This window comes from Schistocerca nitens, chromosome 3, assembly GCF_023898315.1.
Source record: "Schistocerca nitens isolate TAMUIC-IGC-003100 chromosome 3, iqSchNite1.1, whole genome shotgun sequence".
Taxonomy (NCBI): Eukaryota; Metazoa; Arthropoda; class Insecta; order Orthoptera; family Acrididae; genus Schistocerca; species Schistocerca nitens.
Window position 1 is genome coordinate 60,498,213 of NC_064616.1, and position 12,413 is coordinate 60,510,625.

Below are 12,413 nucleotides of genomic sequence, written 5' to 3' on the forward strand. Positions count from 1 at the left end.
TTTTTGAACAGGACAATGTTCCTCTCCAATAATTTTTAGACTAGTCACAATAAGCTTACGCTGCAAGAGAATTCGCTTGTATTTTTCAATATGTGGTCTGTTGTCGGTTTGAAGGCATTCCATTACATCGGCAACGTAGTGCAACTCCACCGAGGGCTGTCTGGGGTAGGGTGGAGATAGCAATGTGAAGGTTGCGAGCTGTCGAAGACGATCTTCATATTCCTAATGCTCTTGACGACGTTTAGCACCTGTGCGGCACAGTCACCCAATTTCAGAATTCATGTTGAGTAATCCTGCTAAATTCCCATAATATTGTCTTTTTATATTGATGAGTAATATGGATAGTCGTCACGTTCATGTGCCGTCTACAACGCAGATTTAATGTTACTATCCTAGGAACTAACCTGCAATACGTTTTGTATTTCATAATCGGAACTATCTGCATTAACCGTCATCAGAGCAATGTCAGCGAACAGAATGCAGCAGTGCCTTGGTACCTACTTGGGGACCTGCTTGATTCGTGTTCTAAGGAAAGGGTAGTTGCTGGTTCACATTATATTACACTAGCGAGAAGTACCGACTTTTCCTTTTCTCTGCAAACATCCAGAACTAAATTCAGTAACTAAATGCTAAGAATATATTTGCATTGTGCCAACTCAAAGATCAATAGATATGGATATAGATATAGATTTTTACATTTAAAGCCATTCTCGTTCTGCGTTGGAATAAACATCATTCATTATTTGCTGGTTCTTGTTACGATTGTTATTGTCATTCTCTCACTCGCAAGAGTTTTCACATTCCTATTTGGTATCGATGCACGTGAAGAGTGGCTATGAAAGAAGGGAATACTGAATGTTACGTCATGCAGAATACACTCATTTACTTCGGCTCCTCGTGATCAACGCTACAGGAGAAGTGAGATACATAAAGCTGACAGTGTGAGGATAGACATGCTGGCACAACTCTGCAACTACACAGTGTTAGCAGATAAAATGGAGCTGCGGAATCGAAGGTGTAGTACGGACTTTGCCACAGTAGCAGACAGCTGCTAATTTCGGACCATGACCGTGGATTACACTTCGGTCAGTGCTGGTTAGAGTGTTGCAACTGTAAATGGAAGGCTTTGTTTGATAGTCTTGTGCTGATGCTGTCTGAATAAATTATGCCATTGGATAAAAAGCGGTTTAGTTTTGAGACCTAACCCACGAGGGGGGAAGGCACAGTGGTCTGCTTCAGGAATTCCAAGCAATAAAACACAAAAAATAACCCAGGAAGGGTTCCAACAGCTACTTTCATGCACAGATATGCATTTGGAATCTGTTCATCGTTACGGTGTCAAACAAGAGGGTAACACTACTGAAACAATGATCAGGCTACTTAGTATATAATAGAGCATACATATTTCAAGGAGGAAACGTATGAAGACGCAGACTTCCTCGTTAACAATATGTGCGGCATATCTTTCGTGTTAACGAAAGTAATATCCCGCTTTACCTCTTCTTACGTCTCAAATGAAATGAATGCCATGAGGAATCGAATATTTGTTGACTGCGTCTCTTCTTGCTTCCATCCTTACCAACATATTTCTTCATTCTCGTGGTAATCATGACATTCTATGTGTATGCTGCAAAAGATTGCACGTGGACAAAATCGACATCGAGGTGCAAAGCGTTTGGTATCTTACATTATATTCAATTCGAATAAGCTTCCGATGTATTTTTACTTCGTTTGTATTTTTAGATGATTATGAACGTTACGGAAAATTATCTCATATGCTTTATGTTGAATGACAAACATTGAATGACCCGTTTTGCTTTCCCTGCGTTGAAATGATATAAGGCGGCGTCAACAGCCTTCTTCCACGCTGGAAGCTGAAACTTGTATCATTCTGGATTAATGATAATTGAATGTCTCAAATGTATACATATCCCACAAGGCGACGTCAGAAACCATCAGGGGAGAACGCCGCATAAAAACCAAACGTGCGCGCGCGTCTCCACTCTGAAGAACCGTATCGGAGAATCACGGCAAGCATTTCGCTGAAGAGCTGCCTCGTAAGAGAGCCGATAAATGGCAGCGTCGTAGCAAGTATTTGTCAACACTCTGATAGTGCATTTACTTCCGGGTGTAGGCCGGCATTACCTCGCTAAATTCACTTGACATTCGTTTTCCACATCGAAGACTCGTACGATATAATCCCCTGTAAGATGACACAATTAGAAAGTGTATTTAATTTCTGGACTCCAAGAACGGCGTTCTTCACATAAGTAACACCTGTTTGTGTGTGCATTCGGGAGGACGACGGTGCAATCCCGCGCCCGGCCATCCTGATTTAGGTTTTCAGTGATTTCCCTAAATCGCTTCAGGCAAATGCCGGGATGGTTCCTTAGAAAGGGCACGGCCGATTTCCTTCCCCATCCTTCCCTAATCCGAGCTTGTTCTCCGTCTCTGATGACATCGTTGTCGACGGGACGTTAAAACAGTAATCTCCTCCTCCTCTGTTTGTGTGTTTAAGGTTGCGTTTTGAGGCTCAGGCAACATCGCAGTGACTATAGTCCGTCTCTTGCCGCCAGTGTGTCGTTAGCTCAGAGGTTCCCTTACACGTTGCAGTGATCGTACTATATGACATAGCAGTTCCAATCACGGTAGAAGCCGCTGACTACAACGTTTTATTTTCCATTTTAATTAATGGAGTTGCAAACTGCTAGTAAAAATTCCTTATACGAAATCTGAAGAATGCCTTTAAACATCAATCTTCGTCCGATTTCGACTTAGAAAATTAAGTTAATATCATGGATGTCTGCTTTGCAAATGCCAAGGTGCTTCACTGTAAAATAGATCCTGAAAAGATTCAAACCGACTGTCAACAATATAAATTTGAGCTTTGTTCGTCATATAGGTCTAATATGTCAGAAGGTTGTTTATGAAGTACACATGTTGATTAATATAGTTCCCCTCTTCTAAATTTTTGCAATAGCATTTAACTGTAGACGTTTTATAACACCGGCGTTAGCAATTCCTTTCCGTTCTCTGAAACCTCCAAAACGACAAATTTTTCTGGTTTAAATCTGATGACCTTAACTATCACTTCCGATCAACATTAAATACTTCATGAACCCATACATGGAACTCCAAATGTGCAGTGTTCCTGCACTGCTACAGAGCATGCATTGCAAGGTACTCACACAGTTTATCGCATAGACTTACCATAAGGAATGAAACAAGAACTGTAATATACTTTACACTACAGACGCTCACTCTGGCTTGACGAAAACATCCGAACATTGACCAAAAGTTGCACAAATAATTGAGTTTGAAAGGAAATGAAACGTGGTATGAAGCATTTATAAATTCATCGAATGTAGTGAGGTGGTTTAATTTCGTCCCAGTCTATAAAATTAATTTCGGGCCATACTCAGCTCTTGCCGATTAATGTAATATAATACCCGCCTACTAATCAGGGCGTCTCTCTCCGTTGCTTTTGAGCGTGAATGGAAATTGTAGAAATTTTCTGTGGAGCAACATTTAATAATAAAGCGTTTTAAATCATCAAAAGCGATGAGCGGGAGCAGGCGCTTTCGATAAAGCCGGTAGCCAGCAAATGGATCCCGGAGCTTTGCCGCATACGGCGTCCAGAGGAGGACAGTCTGCAGGAAATCTGCCGCAAAATCGTTACTGGAAAAACTTTTGATATCGATGTATCAGAAAGCGAAATAGATTGAATCTGCGCTACCATTACATTCACGTCTTCAGCATTCAGACAGAAGAGGCTATTAAAAATATTTTATGCCAACTGCTCTTGATCCACTGACATCATGAACGGAATCAACTCACGCTACCGCTAGACCACAGGCGTAATCAGCCTAGGGTTTCTCTATCATGGGACACGTTTTCCTCCAGGAAGTGCCGCAGTCTACAGTGTTGTCAGATTGTGCAGATAACCGGACTTAGAGAATTAGCGAATTGGCCAGTTTTTTTGTCCCATGTCGCGATCGGCGCGGACTTAGCCTCTGAAGCGGCCGGCCGCCGGTCGAGTTTTATGTCAAAGGGTGTACGTTCCTCGAAACACCACGAAATGCCACCACAAAGACTTTCAGAGTCTTGTGCACACCAGGAAAATCACGAATCGCACTAATAGTCCAATTCCGTGACTGATTATCACTCTTATGGACACAAAGCTTCTCCAGATGTGAACACAGCTTCCTCAAAGCGAGCGTAACTTTTCCTCAGCACGCCATCCGTCACCTTTCACCTCCGTGACCACGAATAAACTATATCTACGCCCTACCAGCGACGATTAACACATACACGAAGTATGATGTCATATCTAAACCTTTCCAAAGCTTACGACCAGGACAACGTGAAATTAATTGACCTCAGCGTACGCTAAATTTCTCTTACGGAAAAGCAGAAACTGAAAGCAGACACACTGCAAAATTCGTCTGACGCCGTGGTCCACAATCCGACCAAACTCTAAATAATATCAATATATCTACTCAAATTTATCGACGATATTTGCGATCGCGACTAGATCCACGTTCAGTCGTCTTTCCCTTGGTGATTTATATACACGGTGTCTGACTAGAGCTTTCACAGCGTAGTTCTCGCTTAGTAATCTCGTGTAACACTGAACTTCTAACACACAGTAGCCATAGGAGACCCAATTTTTGACAATAATTTCGCGATTCCATTGCTTTTAACAATTAAGTATCTCGTGTAACACTGAACTTCTAACACACAGTAGCCATAGGAGACCCAATTTTTGACAATAATTTCGCGATTCCATTGCTTTTAACAATTAAGTATTTATTCTTCTGCAGCATTCGCTGCGTAGATTACTGGCCAGCTGGATGGGATGGTATCTCTAGCGCAGACAGCTGTCAGCTTCTGCTGCCTGCGCGTGGAGACCGCCACAACGTGCGCGATCTGTCAAGCGCGGACGTTTGCTAGCTTTTCTTCAACAATTGGACACATAACGACTTTACTTACAGAACATTACTATATTTACGATCACTCTTCAGGCAATAACAGCTTTCCAGCCTCTAAATTAATACGTTGAAGCGACTAAGAATCCGTGACAGCTCTCGTAAACTTTTCTCCCATCACAATCACCTAGCACATTTATATGAAATCGATACAGAACCTTATATAAAATGCGGCTCTTACATTGCGCAAAAGCACTCAGATTGCTCGTGAAGTTGTAGGATTACTATAGCTGCTATAGTTCAAGACTTACATTTTTTAAACTGCTCTGGAAAACTATCACATATTTTTTTCCAACCAATGTGAAAACGGAAACTTTGTGAGCATTTTAAACTAAGATGCGCAGAAAGAATAAGCTACTATTCTCATCTTCACGAATACTTTTAATATATTTGCACTAGGCACTCGTTTTATCTGTAGGGACACTCTACGTGACCTAATCGAAACAGTGTCATTAGGAAATATCAGGAACATGAAATGTCATTCACAGCAAAGATGATGGCGAAACGAGAAAAGTGAGGCAGATCAACCTCGAGGAGGTACACCTGTGCAATCTACCCTTTGGTCTCAATGGATGAAATGGATCCGTAATGGTAGTGATCAGAATCATAGACACAAACAGGGACGATACTCAGCTGACAGGGTGAACGATATCGGTGCACATACAGAATTCACGGTCAAACCAAGACATCTTGAACGTTAATAACATATTGTCATTGAGTTGAGCAGTAATGACAGATGGTGGACATACATCAAACTTTTATTTGTCTTGCGAACTGGTGAACTTTAGAATTAAGCCATTATTGATAAATTCCATTAAGTTTACTAAAATGTCATGCAATGTACGAACTTCCAGTTGCTTAGCGGTAATTGGATGCTAGCGAACACTAGATGTCTTCAGTATGTTTTTTAGTTATTATAGAAATAATGACATAACGTTTTTCTGTACATTTTGAATAATTCTGTCAAATATCATTTTCAAATTCCAGGTGTTCGGATAGAGCTCCTCTAGTTTCCGGACAGCTGCCCAGTGAGGCGGTAAGTACGAAATAAAATAATGCTTAGTTGCATAATATCTCGGAAAATAGTATATATACAGGATTTTCAAAATTCTCATGAAACGCTCACTCGACTCGTAGCAGGAACCATGTAGGTATAATTCTGAACATTAACTCATGTCAGGAAACGCCGTTTTCGTACTGCAAACATAAAAACTAATGTATTTCACTCGCTCTCGTCTTCTTCGTCAAAGAACGATAGCAAATCATTGTAACTCTGGTAATTATTACTTTTAGAATGACTAAACAAAGTGGTAAGAGTGCCCGGTGCTAAGAGACAAGCAGAAAATTCAGTACGTAGTAGTTATTTTCTATAACACGTGTGTCTGCTTCTTCTGATGATCCAAACACTCTTGCACAAGAGCGATACCAGTTAGCATTGTCCATTGTTTTGATGTTATTTAGTCGGTACCAAACGCAATAATTACCAGATCCACACTAAATAATGCCGTTCTTTTTCCATCAGACGCGACATTGGAATATGTTATTCTACATGTTCAAAGCACCCTGTAAAATGTAACTACTGATCCTTCACTTTTCTGGTTAGTATCTCAGTGAAATTTAACAGTCGTTAGATATTACAGTGTGGATTAAATAAAAATGAGCTATTAAATGAAAATACATATATATTCAGAAGCAATGAAGTATATGTGCCATAGCTGAATAAACAGATAAGACTTGAAATCAGAAAGTGGATACGATTTATTTTTGGCTTCTACATAACATTACTGGAGTAATGTCGTAATGAATTTCTTGTATGACGATGTATTCGCGATAGTGAACTTTCTTGACAGTTTAAACCTTTCAGTCAAACTCAGACACGAACAAGTACACAAACCTATCAAGGTCAGTGGCCTCCCAGCTGTAGCGACAGTTGTCACCAAAGGCTAGCAATGAAATTCGAGTACCATTCATAAACACAGTCTCCGCCTCTCATAAACGTTGCACATTACAACTGTTTGGATGAATTTCTTTCGCATTTATGCTCTTCCCGGGAGGCGCCATTTACCTCAAAGTTTTGTGATTATTGAGAAACCACTTTACCAGAGCAGGAGCGGACTGTCAGATGAAGGTCTCCCAAAATTTGGAAGTATGTGCTACTCTCTTTATGGTGTTATTGAATAAAACAACAGGGATAGGTGTTCTATCTTGGAACATGTTGCAGTCTTTCGCTTCTAGCTATCCCTGTACCGTAAGTTTGATATATTTTCTTATTCCATTTTTAAATGACGGAATTCACGTTTTCTCTGACTTTACAAAAATTGCTCCGGAAAATTAAGGGTTCCCCAAATGTGAAAACATATTCCAGGGTGAAACATGGTTATATGTGGTGAAGAAAAACTCACACACTCGGACTTCACAGCGCGATTCCACACATACTGGCAATACAAAACGGTCCTTAACAAAATTTTGTCCTGCACATAGTTCAGGCAGCAAATGGACATTAAAGATTGGCAATCACGTAGCATACAATGGCATTTCCGGTAACTGCCTTTGTCAGCAGACAGTGCCGTGTTGTGCAGGTGGTGCAGTAGATAGCGTTTTGGAGTAGCATGCAGAAGGTCAAGGGTTCGAATCTGGATCTAGAGTTATTTGTTTTTATTTACTAAAAGTAGTCTGCATGGTAGGGTATCAGTGGTTTTACTGTACAGGTGATTAAATTGTTGCCAGATTTCCACTCTGTAAGGTCCATTTAATGCCCTAATGCGCAGGACGAAATTTTGTGACAGACATTTTTGTAATGCTGCTATGTGAGGAATCGCGCTGTGAAGTCCTAGTACGTGAAGTTTTCTTCATCTTGAATACATAGGAACAAATATTCGATTGAAAATTAAAATCGTTGCATAAGTTGTCAAACAAATAACACACCACACATTGAATTTCTGAAACAAGTCTGGTTAAATCGATATGTTACACGACGTATTTACATGAAATTGTATGAATTTTATTGATATGCAGATTGAATAAACAAGCCGGAATTTCGTGAATATAAACCACTAACACTCACACTAGTAATTGCAGACAAGTAAATGGTTCAAATGGCTCTGAGCACTATGGGACTTAACATCTGAGGTCATCAGTCCCCTAGACGTAGAAGTACTTAAACCTAACTAATCTAACGACATCACACACATCCATGCCCGAGGCAGGATTCGAACCTGCGACAGTAGCAGTATCGTGGTTCCGGACTGAAGAACCTAGAACCGCTCGGCCACCGCGGCCGGCGCACACAAGTAATTTCCCAGAAGAGCGGCGCGTTTCGTCACAGGGTTATTTGGTAACCGTGATAGCGTTACGGAGATGTTTAATACACTCAAGTGGCAGACTCTGCAAGAGAGGCGCTCTGCATCGCGGTGTAGCTTGCTCGCCAGGTTTCGAGAGGGTGCGTTTCTGGATGAGGTATCGAATATATTGCTTCCCCCTACTTATACCTCCCGAGGAGATCACGAATGTAAAATTAGAGAGATTAGAGCGCGCACGGAGGCTTTCAGACAGTCGTTCTTCCCGCGAACCATATGCGAATGGAACAGGAAAGGGAGGTAATGACAGTGGCACGTAAAGTGCCCTCCGCCACACGCCGTTGGGTGGCTTGCGGAGTATAAATGTAGATGTAGAAATGTAGATGTAGATGTATGAGACGCAGTTCTGAGGGAAGGAGAATTTTACGACGGCAACACCCGTTCCATGCAGGCTGAAACATTCACAGCGGGACATCTAGTGGACATAATGAGAAGCTGAAGCCGTTGAGCAGACCAAGGGCGGCAAAAGCCGCCCTTGTCCCTGCTTTCAACGACGACCCTTCGGAAAGTTTATCTACAGGAACACGTCCAGAGATGGCAAAATCGTCTGGAGAAGCCCAACTCAAAACATTGGTGACTCACTGTAGCCACCTGTGTTAAAACTCCCATGAAAGAAAAAGCTGTTTATCTTGGTATTACGTAGCAGAAGAAACGACGCCTGTGATAGGCTACAAAAACTCTGGTGGGTGGAGTTATAACAAGTACGAACGCTCTGATTAACCAGAAAGAAAACGCGTGGCCAACAGCTTTGAGAGAGGCAAATGTAGAGAGAAGAATTCGCTCATTCTCTTGCAGGAAATCATCGACTGTTTGAGCAAGGCGACTCGTACCGCGCTGAGACGACTGTGAGAGACATTATCTGAATACCTGTTCACAGGCTCGTTTTAACTCACAAGGAATTAAACTGCGAGGTCTCCTAGTATGGAGAATCGCACCGAGCACTGACAGTTAACACTTGCGAGCGATTTGAGGGCAATGGCGTACGCTCTATTCCAGCCAAATGCCGTGTACCATACCAATGAACTCAGCTAGGGAACAAATAGAAGTCTCGGCTTCACCGAAGACGTAGGTAATGTATCAGCCTGGTGTTTAACAGTAGAGAGAGATTCAGAATAGATCCTCAGGTTCACAGCTCACGCCGGCAGCCGCCACTGCCACCGCCGACGAAACGTAAACTCACGCGCTCAGGCTATGCCAGCAAGTGATATTCAATTGACTATCAGAAGTGCCATCATCTCTGTCTCTACTATTATTTGTTTGTACATTCAACCATCACCTGCAGTTAAAGATATTCATGATTATCGGGCTTAATTGAAGCAGAAGTGCGAGATATCCGATCTAATGAAAAGGACTGATCAGCCACTAGAGAGTGCTTTATACCCTGAAGTTATTAAATTGTTTGTACTGTGTAGTTTTCTGTGATAGCTCTTTAACTACCCCCATTCAATTTTAGTATTTTAACTGTGCATTTTTTGCTTAATTGATATATCTGGCCCCAACTGTATTTAATTTGTTTGTATTTTATCGACCCAAAGGTACAGTCATCAACCATCTTACTATTAAGGAACGTTAGAATGTTTAGGAATTTCGCTTTACAGTTGTGAACACCCAGTATCAATATTTTTACCATTCTGAATGTATTTTTGCTAACATTGTTATGTCATTAAGTCATACTTAGAGAAAAAATAAACCTTAACTCTGAAAATCTAAGATTTTCGTCTTTTGCTAACATATAGTTACACCTGAGCCCATGTACTAATTTCTGTTAGCGGTAACGTTTCCTTTACAGCATTTGCAGTGGAACCGACATTGAGATCATTGTCTGTACTGCTGCACCCTTCTGAACTCTGCATGCGTGAAATGGTATCTTCCTACGCTGCAGGCTGTTAAGTTCAACACCAATTTCCCGCAACACTCACAGAGCGTCCTTACGCAACTGTGGTAGGAAGATAGATCAGAACCACTCACACGTGTTAGACTTGCGATCGAGGAAATCTTGTGAATACTGTACTTAATATCGTCATATTTTCTGTTTACCAGCGTACAAACTGCCCTCAATTAGTTGCATAGACGGAACATTCATAAACGAACTTTACGTAATAGCCCATATGTTACGTTATTACTCTACTACACAGCAACAATCAGTAAATGAAATCAAATTAAGCAGAAGTATTCTCAACTCCAGCTACAAGTCAACTATATCTTCAAACAGAAGCTATTTGAAACTAACATAAATAATTGTATTCATGGCAGGTAAAACTGTTAAGAGACTAAAGAAACTCAGTTCATTTGCAAGTATCACATGTTCCATGGTAAAAGACCTTTTTCTGTTTCAAGGCACAAGATGGTGCACGACCAACAAAATATGTCTTAGACCTCACCATATTATAGAAATAATTCTAAAAATATAAAATTATGTAGAATTTTACTCACCATAAAACTCTCTACCTGAAGAATTAAAATATGTTCCAAATAGCTCCAATGATCTGTACAGCAATAAGAAGTGTACGTTTACATATGATACATACAACACAACCTGATGTCTAACAAAAACTGTAGAAAATGGTAGAAAGTACTCGGGGTGGTCTCTAGTGCAGATTCCTTCATGTGATTCTAAAATCTGTCACTAGACTTAAGTACCGACCAAACATCATCGTGTGTTCCTACGTACAATATCATCTAGGTACGACACTCTATCTACTGTTTATATGGCGGAACCAACAACAAGAAATATGTTGGCAACATATTATCGCAGACATTGTGCAACTTCCTTGATAGAGAAATGGTACATGTGCGACATAGATACATCGCTATTTTCAGCTGTGCGTTAACAAGAGAGAAAAATGTGTGATGGATCCTTAAACCAACAACTAACGTTGGATCAAAACATACTAGGAAAATCATATTATGCATGTTCGTAATCAGAGTGAGCAATAAGGAACTTGGATGTCCGCCCTAATTTGACCTACATCAATGCGTTAATATATCTCAGCTACAATCAATTTTTCTGACAGCGCCCACCTATTGTATTCGAGTAATTTTTCCTGATTTTCAGGAGTAAATTTAACTAATGCAGGTGACTGTTATTCTATTACTAATATTTTAACCTGCTAAATGTCTTTTTAAATCTATTTAACTGCATTTTTTCCATTTCCTTCTCTCAGGTCTGTAACTTTACGTTTGCTCTTTGACTTATTAGGTTGCTGAAATGCACGGATGTAATACAAACACTAATGAAAAGGAAACGAACTCTTCATGTATGATTTTTATTTCATGTAAGCAGAATTAGAAGAGAACTCAAGGAAGTTATCAGGCGACTGTTCCTTAACTAATTAGTGTTGGTTTGATAAATAGCCTTGAGTAACATGTTGGAATTGTACTTTGGTGACACGGGGTTGAGAGAAAAACAACACAGACACAACGTAATTTGTCTTTACACGCTGTCGAGTAGCCGCACGATAACATGTAGAACCTAAATAACTGCTTGCGCTGCAGTATGACTGTCATGTTAGATAATTAGAGACATGTTAAGTATGATCCTTTTCTTAGATATATTAAACACTAAGAGAATTACATATATCTGGTTTCATATACCATGAGGGAGTAATAACGAGGCTTAAGATTTGTAATTACTTTTGACTAAATAAATAGATGCGGAAGCATTATCTGGTGAAAAATTTTATGTTCGTTTGTGAGTGTGGATCATCAAATGTATGTTTTTGGGGGTGTCTGGATACTTTTGATCACATAGTGTATGTCTGCTGGTAGGTATGTTAAACACATTTTCCGTTGGAAAGGACAGTTCAGAACTGCGGAAGATTATGGATACTGACGGAACAGATGGTCTGCTTGTATCAGTGAGGGAGAGAACTCGTCCATATGTGAGTGGAGGGCACAGGGTCCAAGTTTATGGGCTCAGCATAGGAAGTCCCAGGAGCGATCACCTCTGACGCCCTGTTCCGTGGAAGTAGGGGTGAGGTGGGAGGAGTGGGGGCAATGGCAGGTGTGCACATTGCAACAATTGGGAGCTTGCTACAGGGAGGTTTAGCTGGAGAAGAGACAGCGGCTC

The 12,413-nt window shown here is 40.7% G+C and overlaps 1 long non-coding RNA gene across 1 annotated transcript in view; it reads left to right on the plus strand.

Moving 5' to 3' along the window:
- LOC126249108 (uncharacterized) overlaps positions 1 to 12,413 on the plus strand; it is a 441,164-nt gene that overhangs the window by 71,810 nt on the left and 356,941 nt on the right. The window contains exon 2 of the long non-coding RNA XR_007545600.1: positions 5,976 to 6,024. This is a non-coding gene — a long non-coding RNA (uncharacterized LOC126249108). The remainder of the gene's footprint in view (positions 1 to 5,975; positions 6,025 to 12,413) is intronic.